Source organism: Pristis pectinata, chromosome 8, assembly GCF_009764475.1.
Source record: "Pristis pectinata isolate sPriPec2 chromosome 8, sPriPec2.1.pri, whole genome shotgun sequence".
Taxonomy (NCBI): Eukaryota; Metazoa; Chordata; class Chondrichthyes; order Rhinopristiformes; family Pristidae; genus Pristis; species Pristis pectinata.
In genome coordinates, this window is record NC_067412.1 from 21,877,148 (window position 1) to 21,892,174 (window position 15,027).

The following is a 15,027-nucleotide window of genomic DNA, read 5'->3' on the forward strand; positions in this document are numbered from 1 at the left end:
GTTTTGTCCTTCAATCTAGCCACTCAGCACCTAAACTAAATGTGCATTGCATAGAAGACATTTTTATATAAAGTTGGATTTGGACTTGATACTCTGAGCATCAGATGGTTTCAGCATAATGTGAGTGAATTAAAAGAACTGATACTAAATTTAAAGCAATGCTTTTTGTCTCCTGCCCCTCTCTCCCCTACCCCCCCCCCCCACCCCCAAATTCTGTGCTCATGGATATTAATGAGATGCGGGTTAATTTATTGCTGATATTGGCATTCCTGTTTAGGAAATCACCAGGATGAAGTGCCACTTATGAAGTACCCACTCAGACTTGTCTACAGGATGAAGTAGAAAATTGCTTATGCATTCTTCAATAAGTTAAGGCTTATCTAAGAAATGATGGGCCATTCCATTTCTGTTATAGACATTTTTCTAATGTTCTACCAAAGCAACACCAGACCTGTAATTAGGGGAATTCTATAATGTTTAAGAACAAAGCATTTTTTCTTTAACTATTCTTATTTATAGTTGTTGGGGAGTATTTGGATTCCTTCAAGATGTATAGATTATACCTGGCAATGGAAAATATTCCTGGCAGTATTCAGTGATTGCTAGCCATGATGGTGATTTACTGCTTTAATGATACTTATCTTTTTATACATTACCTTGTCACATTGAAATACTGCCTTTGAAGCAGTCACTATTGTTAAGGTAGCACAGAGCTCTTTTTGTCTACTTTGACTGAAGGGCAAAGAGTGCAAGGGAAAATTCTATAATTAGGATGTGAATGGATATAATGTGTTGAAATGCGGCATGATCAGTTTTAGTCACGATGCTGACAATGATTGAAACGCTGGAAGGTCAGCAGTGATGAATAATCCCCTTTGATGTGAATAGAGCTTGTGTGTACAGTTTTCTTATATGAATTTGTAAGTGCTGAACACCTCACTGCAATTTAACTAAGTAATTAATTCTATTTTTTTGTGTACTGGTGTGCACACTCTGCATCAGTAATTAAGTTTAGAGGTTCTGTATTAATACTCGCTCTGTTGTTAATGTACTTTTGTCCATGTCAATTTTCTCCACTTTTCTCTATGCTAATTACCAAGTCAAGATACTGAATGGATGAATTGTCTTCCCCCATTTCCATCTTTGTTTACCCTGCCTCTTGTGATCATTGAGCATTTTCTGGGTTCTCCACATCATTTACTTCCCTAGAAAAAGCCAGCATGGATATGTTAAAGGCAAATCCTGTCTTTGATAAAGTAACTGATGATTTTTGAGGGAAATTCAGCTGAAGTAGTATAAGTGGATTTTCCAAAAGGCATTTATAAGGGGCCATGCAATAGGCTTGTCATCAAGAACAAAGGCCATGGAATAAAAGGGACTTCAGCAGCATAGAAAGAGAATTAGCTAGGTTATGGGAAACAGGAGTAGTGAGATGGTTTTTCAGATGGGAAGCAAGTGTACAGTAGGGTTCTCCAGGGATCAGTACTAGGGCCACTGCTTTTCCTTGTATGCTGGTAATCCCTAGGTTACAGAAGACTTGCTGAGATCCATCTTTATGCCAATTCTCCCATGTCAAAAATAAGCTTGGCTGCTGTTCATCCTTTGGGGGGGTGGGGGGGGGGGTGGTGGGTGGAATAATTGCTGCAACCTATAAAGGACACTGAACTTTTTTCCTCCCGAACCAGAAATTGAGTGATTTCTTCCCTTAATAATAACCCACTGCAGTGCAAATAACACAGTAGTGTGTGTAGAAATCTGAGACCATAAAATAGAGGAGCAGAATTAGGCTGTTCGGCCCATTGTGTCTGCTCCACCATTCAATCATGGCTGATTTTTGTTTTAACCCTATTCTCCCGTCTTCTTCCTGTAACCCTTAACCCCTTTACCAGTCAAGAACTTATCAATCTCTGCTTTAAGTACTGTTAATTGGCTTGAAAGTACTGTTAGTTCCATATCTTTGTTAGCCCACATAAATGAGAGAAATGGAAATATTACCATACCATAAGAAAATAATTTGGTATTTCTTCCCCATATCAAACAACAATCAAAAACATCTCCATTGAAATTTTTAGTTCAAGCATCAGTTAAGACTGGAATCAGACATAGTCAATAGTCTAAATTCAGCAATACATTTTTAAATGGACATTCAATTAATCAATTTTTACTCAATAATGTTATATTTCAAGCAAAATTTGCTGTCAATCTGCCACCAAGGTATTTTGTCTTTCTGTCCACACATCAGGTTGTAATATCTTGGTTTTGGAGGAAATTGTTCATTTCTGGCTTTCGAACAATTCTCAGGAAGGGAACCCTTGCATAACTGGGCCACTGTCTGCATGTTAATGCTTTAGACTTGAGTGTACAGAGCATGAAATTTGCCAATCTGCAGGCGTAGTGAACTGTGAGCAGGTCAGGCTAGTAGAATGGGCAGCTTGGTGGCAAATGAAATTTATTATTGAAAAATGTGAAAGGTTACACCTTGGTGGAAAGAATAAGAAGCAATATAAACAAGAGGACACAATTCTAAAGGGTGCACGAGAAAGGTAATGGGTCATGTATGTGCATTGTTCATTGAAAGTGGTGTGGGAAGAAAAAGCACATGCTACCCTGAGCTTTATAAAGTATATGTGTAGTAACTATATCCTGGGTATAGGCAAAGTGGAAAGAGAGAAACTTTTCCCGTTGGTAGAGGGGCCAAGAACCAGGGAACATTGAATGAATATGATTGGCAAAAGAACCAAAAGTCACACAAGGAAAAGATTTTTGTTTTACAGTGGGCAGATGGTGTATGTAGTGCAATGCCAGGGGTCATAATGGATTTAATTGTCATGTTCAAGAGGAATTGGATGAGTATCAGGGAGGAAAGAATTTGCAGGGCTGTGGGAAGAGAGCAGGACGTGGGTTTAACTGGATGCTCTGGCAAAGAACTGATTTGGAATTAATAGCTCATTGGCCTCCTTCCATACTTCAAAACATTCTGTGATTCTGTGACTAGACAGTGGGTGATGAAGCTCTCAGTGGGAATGTGCATTTGCAAAATTGGCATTAGTCCACATTTAGCATTTGGACTAGAAAGATGTAATCTCTGGTCATTGACAAAAACCAATTGGATTAACAAAATATTATGCATTGGATAGATGTTATTTTGTGGTGGTTATAGATGATGTAGTAAATTGAACATCAGGTTAATTTCTTATTAGATAGTTTGTTATTGTTTATTGGTGATTAAAAAATTTTGTACCATCTATCTTTTGCTGCATGTCTGTTGATTCCAAGGTGATTTTCATTGATTTCAGTCATATTTTCATTGCATTGTATTTTAACTCTATCTGGGCAGATCAGATTGAAATACAGTTGTTGTAGGGTGTCTAAAATGATCCAACACAACTTAAATGATTCCAGTGGAATTTGCATCCTTGGGAGGTAGCAAATTGAGTAAGGATAGAGAATTAAACTCGAGCAAATTTTGAGCTCCAGCAATGAGTTGACAGATTATTATGCTGACCATTTTTTTAAAGATAGATATTTATTTATTAGTCACGTGTACATCAAAACACACAGTGAAATGCGTCTTTTTGCGTTACTGAGAATGTGCTGGGGGCAGCCCACAAGTGTAACCACTCTTCCAGCGCCAACATAGCATGTCCACAGCTCCTAACCTGTACGTCTTTGGAATGTGGGAGGAAACCGGAGCACCCGGAGGAAACCCACGCAGACACAGGGAGAAAGTACAAACTCTTTACAGACAGCAGCGGGAATCGAACCTGGGTCGTTGGCACTGTAATAGCGTTATGCTAACCATTACACTACTGTGCTGCCCCTTTTTGTTAAATACAGACTTCCGTGAGGTGATGCTCCAAGTGGAAACTTTGGAAAAGCTGTTAAGATCCTTTGTGTGTGAGGCCCTGCTGGCTGAAGGGTCCAAAGATCCAAAACAAAACCCTGAATGGTGGTCTGAACTAACTCTGCCCACAAACGGAACTAAAGATATGATAGCAGTCCAAGTAATATGTGGAGTAAACTACAATAGTTTTAACAGCTTTCTGAATGTTGTTAATCCTGCATGATCAGGACTTTGGTGTTGGACTGGCAGATTTTCTGGACTATTGGATGTTATTTCAATTAATACTTATCACTTTTAAATCATTTTTTTTCCTAAATGTTACATAGTACAGTAGTATAATGAATTTTTCCAGTGAACCCAGTCGCTTCGAGTGTGTGCATGAACCAAGCCACAGTGTCTTAGAGGGAGTGTGGGAATCGGCAGCCTGTGAACCAGATGCCAAACCATCAGGATATCCGAACAATCAGATTGCTGATAGTGGAGTTTTACTTTAAAAGGTTTAAAGGTTAGCAACTTAACCAACACTCTTAGACATAACTAAGATGCATTAAGAAAATGTAAATAAGTTCTTGCCTAAGTTGCACCCAACTATTTCCTTTGATTAAAATCAATGGGTAAGTACTTCTTGTGCCTGGTTTGACTTGGTGCAGGATGGCGAGCCAATTCTCCGCAGTAAGTGATGGAGAATGGCTGTAAATTGTTACTCCTTCAATCAGCACCAAACATTTATCAGAATCAGGTTTATTATCACTGACATATGTTGTGTAATTTGTTGTTTTGTGGCAGCAGTACAGTCCAAGGCATAAAAATGACATTAAGTTACAAAAATAATAAATAGTGCAAAAGAGGAATAATGAGGTAGTGTTCATGGACCGTTCAGAAATCTGATGGCGGAAGGGAAGAAGCTGTTCCAGAAATGTTGAGTGTGGGTCTTAAGGCTCCTGTACCTCCTCCCCATTTGTAGTAATGCGAAGAGGGCATGTCCTGGATGTTGAGGGTCCTTAATGATGGCACCACTTCTTGAAGATATCCTCGATGGTGGTGAGGGTTGTGGCCGTGATGGAGCTGGCTGAGTCTACAACCCTCTGCAGCCTCTCTTGATCCTGCACATTGGAGCTTCCATAGCAGGCGGTGATGCAACCAGTCAGAATGCCCTCCACCATAGTCTGTAGAAATTTGTAAGAGTCTTTGGTGACACACCAAATCTCCTCAAACTCCTAATGAAGTAGAGCCGCTAGCGTGCCTTCTTCATGATTGCATCAATGTGTTGGGCCCAAGATAGATCAAATCACCTACTGTAGTATTGGGGTTTCTGTGTTCATGTACTGGCCATCTGGTGTTGCTGTCTGTTTTGTGAGGTATCAATGACAAATGCTATCAGTTTCTGTTACCTCACAAAATTTGAACCTTTATGATTAGGCAGAGTCAATGTGGTTTTATTGAAATGAAGAGTTTTTTTTGTGAAATTTTTAAAAGAAAATTTGGGTTTTGTTCACCAGGCCAACATTTATTGACTAACCCTACTTCAACTGCGAGGCTTGCAGAGGGCAGTTTGAGTCATTCACATTTTGAGCAGATTTCCTTCCCTGATTGATATTAGTTCACAGAGTAGTTTTAACAGCAGTACAGTAATTTTATGATGACCATTACTGTTATTAGCTTTTGTGTTTGCTTCAGATTATTTTAGTTACTTGAAATTAACTTCCATAAATTCCTTGGTGAGATATAAATTTGATTCTCTAAGTCAGTAGTCCAGGACTCTAGACCCTAGTCCAGTAATTTAACCGCTATACTGCTTCTACAACATGGAACAGTACAGCACTGGACAGGCCATTCAGCCCATGATGTTGTGCCAATCTTGATGCCAATTTATTCTAAATGTCCTCCTCCTGTTTATCATGCGTATCACTCCCTTCATATTCATTTATCTAAAAGCCTCTTAAGCTCCACCAAACTCCCTGATTCCACTACTACCCATTTTAGGCACCTAACACTCTGCGCTTTTTAAAAAAAAGCTTGCCCCCACGTCACCTTTTAAGCTTCACCCCCCCCAACCCCAAACCTTAAAAGCATGTCCTCTTGTGTTTGACGTTTCTACCCTGGGGAACAGATCCTGTCTACCCTATCTATGCCTCTCATAATTTTAAAAACCTCTATCAGGTCTCCGTTCAGCCTCCGACGCTCTAAGGAGAACAACCCAAGTTTGTCCAACCTGTCCTTATAGTTCATACCCTCTAATCCTGGCAGCATCCTGGTAAACCTCTTCTCCACCTTTTCCACAATCTCTACATCCTTCCTATAATGGGGTGACCAGAACTGCACACAATACTCCAAGTGTAGTCTGACTAAAGGTTTATATAGCCATAGCATGACTTCCTTACTCTTATTCTCAACACCCCTACCAATGAAAGCAAGCATTCCCTACAGCTTCTTTACCACCTTCTCCACTGGATACAAGATACAAGTCTTGTTTCAGCATCCAATATTATTGATCAGATTAAAACTGTTCTAGTCAGCTGCTTTGATTTGGCTCTCTTAAACTTAAGCATTGAACAGACATGGGTATGCAGTTGATATTTACTCCGCTTTTTAAGCTGCTACCAGTTGATATAATTCAAGCTTTGACCCATTTGTGTCATGTGTGATTAGCTGGGTGGATGAGAGGGATTTTCAATAGAGAACTTGGTGAAATGCTACACAGTGATTTTGTAAACTAAAGAATTATAACAGTGAGAGCAATAAATTAACATGTTATTGAAGAGTTAGAACATTAAGTGATATTCAGGTTTAATCTATATTATTGACTTGGAGAAAAGGATAAGGTGTAACTTATCTGTGGAAAGAGAAACAGTTAATGTTTCAGTCCAGGACTCTTTGTCAGAACCGGGGAAGAGAGAAAGTCAAGTTATTTTTCAGTAGGTGAGAAGTTTGGGGGAAGTCTGGGTTGTACAAAGATAATATCTCTGATAAGATGAGTCCAAATGGGTTAATGGGACAGTTACGGTCTCATTGTCACCTACGTATGATAGAATTTTCTGTTTTGTATTTCAGATTTCCAGCATCAGTTTCATTTTTATTTTTGAGTGTCCAAAAGAATTTAATTAGATTAAGTGAACGGGCAAGATGATGTACAAGTTGGGGAAATGTAAAAATACCAAAGCCGATTAGGTGGGAGCTGGGTGTTGAGGTAGAGGATCTGTGTCATTATTGAATGGTGGAGTAGCCAAAGGAACCGTGGTCTACAGCTGCTGTTTCTTGAGCTCTTTGAGTCTTTGTTCTATAACATACTGCTGCTGCTGAAAGATCATCAACTCTTTGAGAGCCACACTGTGGTTTTCCTGAAATTTGTTGGCGTTCCTGTGCAAGGTGCCTGCAAACAAATGGTGTCGACTGGCATGCTCAAGGTCCATGAGTAAATGCTGAGACGCGCACTGAGGCTTGGTGCAGCTGCCTCAAAATCCTGTGGGGAAAAGCACAGTGTATTGTCTTCCCACCATTAGATACTGAGGAACTAGGTCTGTGTTACTTCAGAAACATATTGCTGACAGTGTTTGGAATTGAAAAACTGATGATATATTAACATATTGCAAGCAAATATAATATGTGTGACAGTAAATGAAGATAATGCAATGTCTGTATTATAGAACTGTTTCATTTGTGAACTATGCTGTGGTCTGATCTACCAACTAATCACTGTTACCTGTGAGCTCAAAGTGGAACCTCTCTGACATTCAATTGGCTTCTCTAGCCTTGAATTTGGGTGCATGGATATTCACATTTTTTTGTTACCTTTTCCAATTGCTGATAATCGTAGCATCCAATATTTTTGGTCAAATGGTTTTAATAATTATCTGTTTCTATTAATTTTAAATGTAAACATTAAACAGACGTGGTATGCAGTTTATATTTACTCTTGGTACTACCAGTTGATAATGATCTAAACTTTTTTCCACTGCGTCATGTGTTTGAAGGCAGTCTCAATGAGCAAAGTCATGTACAAGTCAAAACTTGCACCTTAAGGCTGGATAAGCTTGTGTGGGTTAGCACTTAATGCCAGATAATTGTACGTTATTAATACAAAATCAAGGGAGATTGATATCGTGTTACACTACCTTCACTGAAAGATGATATGTCAATCAGTACTCATAAGCTACTTTTAGATTCTTGGGTTAATATACACGTCGATTGAGACAAGCTGCTACATTGGAAAACTATTGTATGAGCTTGCAACTGTGTGTAGAATGAATGTGTATAATCACGTGTATGATCCCATTGGATAGAACATTCACATTGAGTGCCTGCCTAATGACGGTGTATCAATGGCACTGACTGGAACAAATAGTTAGCACAGAAGCTTAATGACGCATCATGTATATAGTTTAAGTGTTCTGCCTTGCCAAGTAAACCACTACCTCTATGTTTTAATGCTTTTTATGAAAACATTACAAATAATGAAATGTGTTTGAATTATGAGGGAGCTAATCTTTTTTGAAAACAAGTTCTTTGAATGAAAGATTTTTTTTACTTGAAAGGTCTTTAGGGTGAGATGTCGAACATGGACTTTGAATTAAAATTCAATTATCCATGAACTAAAATGAACAATCAAAGCAGTGATTTATGTAGTGGAATACTGTTCACATCTCTCTGACTTGAGTAGACTGAGAATTTTAATCTTGCACCTTGTAATCTGGGGTGTTGATGTCTGATTCCTCCAAATATTTCCTATTAATTGTGCAGCAAACAATATTTAAGCATTTTATGTTCTATCAATCAGTCAAATACAGAAGTAGTTATTGTATAGAAAGAGCTTATTTTTTTCAATTAAAAAAAACTGTGGGAAAAAAAAAACAGCCCCAAAGACCTACTTTAAAAAATCTGATTTTTTTTTCCCACTGATTTAATACTCCTTGCTGGCAGTAAATGTCCACTATACTGAGGTTGCTTTTTGCTTTCAGAATGCTGTGCATGACGTTCAAAATATTTGTGGACTAATGCCCAATCCCTTTTTGTCTGAGGGATGTCGGTGATCTCCTAGTCAGAGGAGTGAAAGTGCAGGTAATAATGAGGCATTGAACAAAATGTGTTTGTGTCTGTTTGAAGGAAAATGATAATTTTGTCCAGTAAATAATTGAGAGAGCCTTAATTAGATTGCACATACTCCAGGATTGTCATTTCTGTGGCCACTAACAAAAATACCTGTTGGATTTCACAGCACCTTTGCAGCATAGCGAATGAAATAAGAATCCTGTTTCAACTTCTGGAGCAGTACAGGTGTCATTAACAGAAGCTACAACTAAAATAAAAAAGAAAACATGAGGGAGCAGAGCATGTCACTCGTGAATTTGTTTGGGTGGTGCAGTTAGTCATCACGTTGAATCTAGCAGATGGATCATTTGATGAACGATTTCGCAGTCAAACCTATGCATCAAGAGTTCTACCAGACTTGCTTTACAAGAAACATTTGCCTGGAACACAAGCTTTCACACATTTTTGCAGGCAATCCACTTTAATGAAATAGTTCAGCCACATGATCCAATAATAAGTTCTGTCTGCAGGATGGAGTTTATTTAAAGACACGGAATTTTTTTGTTGCCATCCTGCAACCTGCTTAAGGGTTATGCACGCACTTTGAAAATCAGTGGTCCAGAGCTTTTAGAAACTGATTTGTGACACAGTACAAAGAGGGCCAGTAACAAAATAACCAGAAGCAATGATGAAAGCACATGGTGATTCAGCTGCAAGTAACATGTTTACCTTCTGTACTGAAGTTTTATAATGGGAGGGATGCTGCAATGACATGGAAATTTTGCAATTATGCAACCTTCTCACCTGTAGCATTGCTTGTAAATGTTTCTCTTGTTATTTTGCAAAGAACAAAAGTTGTTACCTTGGCTTCAGCTTCTTAAAGACTGAAATTAACTGATTTTTGTCGATCTTGCCCATTCCTAATTATGAGGAGATGGTGGTGAAATGCTGCTTTGAACAGCTGTAGTCTTTTGGCGAAGATGCTCCCACAGTGCTGTTGGCTGGTGAGTTTCATGATTCGGAACTAGCAATGAGGAAAGGCCTCTGTACATTTCCAAGTCAGGATGTTGTGTGACTTGGAGGAATAGTGTTTCATGTGCCAGCGTCCCTTGTCCTCCTCAGTGGCAGAGGTCACAAGTTTGGAAGGTGCTATTTCAGATCTTTACAGGATTTTCAAGTGTCCTTGTGGGCATGAGGAAATGTGATGGTTACAAAACTAAATCTTCCTTGAAGCAATTGACTATAAATTTGGGCTAGCCTTCTGCTGCATTTATTATCAGTGACATTTTGTCAGAAAAATGTTTGAAGGATAAAAATAGTATGGCAAATGCTCAGTCATTTGTTTACCCCCTGATGGTTATGACTGTCTGATTTAATGAGGGTGGGTGTTTTTAAATTCCTTTTTCTTCTCAAACACAGTTGGAACCTTGATGGCAAGGAACAGGGCATCAGGTGTGGGAGTAGAGAGCAGGAAGGGTGTCAAGTTGTTATCTATGGCACATGCTCTATCAGCTAGGCATTCTTTCTTTAGCCTTCTGTTGAAAGCACTTCTTCATGCAGTAAGAGTTTGAATATGAATGGAAAAATTAATTTATGCACTTCTTTTTTCTGGAGTCAGATTTGAATCAACTGAAGATCTGCAAAACTTCACAGAAATCCCATGAATCTTATGCTGGATTTGAGTGGTTTCTGTGAAGCTACCTAAATTATGGCAGGGAACTAGGAACCAACAAGGAAACTTAGCCTTATTTTATCAAGTAGAATATGACAGGAGTCCTTTTGAGTGCAACTTTAATGGTCCTGTATTTGCTCAGTTAAACAGACGTTATGCTTTTTGGAGACGGCAGGTGCTGGAATCCACAGCAACAGATAAGATGCTGGAAGGAATTCAGCGGGTCAGGCAGCATCTGTGGAGGGAATTGGACAGTTGACGTTTTGGGTCGAGATCAGAAACGTCACCTGTCCATTTCCTTCCACAAACCTTGCCTGACCTGCTGATTTCCTCTAGCAGTTTGTTTGTTGCTCGTGCTTTCATGTGGTACCTCTCTGAAGGCCCACAGATGGATAGAATCAGCTGAAATGTGCAGTGGAGCTCTGGTTATTTTGTGGGTAGAGCTGGCTTTGAGCACCATGGCACAGATCTTCAGTTACCTGGAAATCACTGACTGCCTGCCCCTGGGAGCTTGACTTCCAGCACCTGGGTGATGCTGTTTGCAATGCAGGGTCTGACTCAATACAGGCAGTCTGCTGCTGCTGTAGTCACTCCCACACTTGTCAGATCTGTCAGTGTTATCAGGGCTATTTTATTTCGATGAATGTCTTGAGATTCACAAACATTCAGTAACATTTGGAATGTGATTTAAAAGATTAAACAACATTTCTTATTTTTAGAAAAGCATTTAAAACACAAAATTAATTGCAGTTAATAAGTGACCCATTTGCTCCTGTCCTGGTAGCTAATTTCTACCATTCATTTGAATGGAGGCTGCTGTGTTTGCAGGCTCTGCAGTGAATTAAGAGAAACCTAATATTGTTCTGAGAGGAGCAAAGAATGGGTGAGGACAGAAGAACAGGAAATGGATAGACATAGTCAAGGTCTCTGTTAACTATTTGCAGAGAGGAATCCTCAGCTGAAGGAAAAGGAAGGTTCTCAGAAGCACCTACATAGTAGTGTTATTAACAACAGACAGTTATGACGGGCTGGGGGCCATTGGCAGAAAAATGTATTCCTCACAGCCTTGCATTTCTATCGATGTCGGGCCAGAGTTTCAAACCTTGTTCAATAAGGAGTGAAGAAGAATGAGCCAGGATCAGCAGGCATATACCAAAATAAGGTGCAACCTGGTGAAGCTACATGACCTGATTATGTGCTAAACAGCGGAAGCAACGTACCATTGAGAGAAGTTGGTTGAATCAAAACCGAGCAGCCCTCTGGCATTCTACCGTGAAAGATGGTGGACGTTTAGGTGGACATCTTGGTGAATCACAATTTGTGTGCAAAATAAAAAGACCTGAAATATTTGCAAACTTCTTCAGCCGGTTTGAAGTTGCAAACAGATAATCTGCCTTGGTCTTTCTAGAGGTCCCTGCCACCACAGAAGCCAGCCTTTAGCCGATTGGACTTGTTTTTCATGATACCAGCAGTGCCTTGAATGCAGAAAAGACCAGGGACTCCAACATATTGGCTGTGGTCATGAAGACTTGTGACTTGTGCCACAGGGCCATTAACACTGACATCTACCCAACTAACTTTCAACCCAACAGGTCTCTGTAAACTCTGAGCAGAGCAATCCCATCACTCTTTTTTTCCTGCAACTCTGCAAGCCATTCTCTATCACATACCCATCAGTTCTGCTTTGAATATTTTGCCACTCACTTATACTAAAGCTAATTTATAATAGCCAATTAACCTATTATATGGAAGAATATGAAAACTTGCCTGGGTATCCTGTCCCCAAAGCAGGACAAATGCATTACTGCCTCATCAGTTCACAGCCATCAGTAAGTTGAAGGTAGATGCCATTGATTGTACTTTTAGGTAGCATGAACTCACCTGTAACCAGTTCCTTGTTGCTCAATTTGAGTTCCACCAGAATGACTTGTCTGCAGAACTAGTTATAGCTGAGGCCAAATTCTAGAATTGTGGTAGGAGCTGTTGCCATTGATATTTTAAAAATGTTTGGGATCAAGGAGCCCTATTGATAGTAGTGAGGATCAAGGGAAGATTTCTTCACTGAATGAAGTTGCATCAACCACAAAGGAAAATAGTTGAAGATTTTGGAGGCTATAATGCTCTCACCCCTAGTCTTCAGGCATTCTTTAGTGGGATGTTTTGGGCTCAATCATTTTGAGATGCATCAATTGCCTTCTCTCCATCACAAGCTCAGAAATGGAGATGTTCACTGTTGATTCTGTGGTGTTTTGTTACATTTCCAACGTCTCAGATAATAAGGGGGTTCTCGTGCACGTTGATCAAGAACTTGCCTGTAAAGTGCTGTTCCAAGTGCTGTAAAGGCTGACAAGTGGCAATTAATATCTGAATCACCAGAATGGCAGGAAATGGCCAAGTCAGGATTAAAATGGTATCTGAAATAAAAACAGAAAATGCTGGAACTGCTCAGCAGGCTAGGCAGCATCTATGAAAGGAGAAACAAAGTTGACATATAATGGAATCCCTTGCACTCAAGTGCATGACACCAGTTCCAACAGACCTTAAGGTCTGGACATTTAAGGATAAAACGCCTTTCTTAATTGGTGTCAACTTAAACATTCACTGCCACCACCATGGGACATTGTGAATGTAATACGATCTTTATTTGTACAGCAGCAACTTATCATACTGTCTTTACAGAATCTTGGATCCTTTGACCTCTGTTGCCTAGAAGAGCAAGCACTTGGGAATAGAAATGTTTAAGTTTCCCTCCATGAAAAACACTAGCCTAATATGGAAATATCTCTGTTCTTCCAGTGTTGTGAGATCAAGGTCCAAGCTCCCTTGCATCAGGAGTACTTTTGGCCCTTAGAGCAGCAGTTCAAAAAGGGAACTTGCTACTTGAGGTGCATTTGAGTTTGGCCGTTAAATGCTATCCCACGAATGAATTTAAAACATTGACGAATACCAATTACAGCTAAACTGTTGTATTTGACTGAAAATACATTACACACAAAAAAGACTGTAGCTGCTGAAAATCTGGAGCGAAACAAGTCCTGAGGAAGGGTCTCGACCCGAAACGTCAACTGTCCATTTCTCTCCATAGGTGCTGCCTGACCCGCTGAGTTCCTCCAGCGCTTTGTGTGTCGCTTGTAAATATATTAAAAACTTCTTCTATTAGATCAGGCAGCCTTTTCTGTGAAGAGAAATACATTGTCAACACTTTAGATCTTCATTCCACAGTTTACCAGATGTTAGATTCCAGAATTCCCTCCCTGAAACCACTTTGCCTTTCCTATCTAATTAAATCAAATTTTTGGACCATACTTTTGGTGAGGACACCTATTCTCTCCTTTGTTGGTTAATGCTTCAATGAAGCAGTTTGTGAATATTTTTCAGTGCTAATGGTGCTATGTAATTGCAAGATGATATAATTGATTAAACTAATAATGCACAAATACGATATACTCGTACATTTCCTGTGCATAGGTTTTTTACAAAAAAAAAATTGTTAATATGGTAATTGCAGGCAAAGCCAACATTTACTTCTATTTGTAATTGTCCTTGGAAAAAGCAGATAGCTTCAAATAAGTGACCTTTTAACAGAACCTTATGCCCTACCAGGTGGATCACTCCAGTCCATGTTGTGAAGCTGCTTCCACAGTGTTAGTTGGTGAGTTCCTGGCTTTTGATTCCATGATTACCTGGAAGCTGTGAATGCGTATTGACTATCAGACAGTGTGTGACTTCAAAATAGTGATAGCATTTTTTCTGGTGAACAAGGTCAAGGATTTTGGGACATGCTTTCAAAATAACCTTAGTTCCAGGACATTATGTGGATAGCACCTAGTCTAGCCATGCAAATACAGAGGAAGGTTAGAGAAATATAGACGCCAGTGGAGGAAGCAAAGGACACTTCAAGTGTGATAATTTGCTCAAGAAATTTGGGTTTAAGGCACTGGCCTAATGAAATCCTTCAGCTATATCCTAGGCCTGAGATAACTTGACCTCCAAGAACGACATCCATTTCCTTTGGTGATAATTGTTCCCAAGGTAGTAGGGAGTTTGTCTCCCAATTCCACTTGACAATTTTGTCAGAACTCATTGATGTCACATTTGGTGTAATGCTTCCTCAGTGTTGAGGACGGTCATTTATCTTGTAAGTACAGCTTTTTAATTTCTCTTTTGACCAGTGCTCTGTACCCAAGTGGGTAAGTAGAATCCAAATTAAGAATTAGAGGTTTTCTAGGGGTAAGTGCATAATAGGCAGATCTGCCTGTAATTAGCCAGGTGCTGCACTTATGGACAAAGGTAGGTTTACATGTTGGGCAAATGCTTTATGGTGGCTGCAGTATTTGAAACTGCTTGCTAGAGGAATAACTATACCTGGGCACACAGATTTTCAGCACTTGATTTAAGCCTTTGTTGTGTCCATTATGCTTGCACGATATGGAGTGAAACTGGGCTTTTAAGTTTCAGTGGCACTTGAATTGAAAGTAAATTTTCA

General features: G+C 39.5%; 1 protein-coding gene across 6 annotated transcripts in view; it reads left to right on the forward strand.

Annotated features, from left to right (window-relative positions):
• carhsp1 (calcium regulated heat stable protein 1) overlaps nucleotides 1–15,027 on the forward strand; it is a 62,684-nt gene that overhangs the window by 27,064 nt on the left and 20,593 nt on the right. The window contains exons 2-3 of one of the 6 annotated variants that reach the window (XM_052021913.1): nucleotides 8,800–8,899; nucleotides 14,145–14,193. The exons of 3 other annotated variants lie outside the window; for them this stretch is intronic. The gene's annotated coding sequence lies outside the window, so the exon portion shown is untranslated. The remainder of the gene's footprint in view (nucleotides 1–8,799; nucleotides 8,900–14,144; nucleotides 14,194–15,027) is intronic. 2 more of the 6 variants (XM_052021912.1, XM_052021915.1) reach the window with 2 other exon arrangements.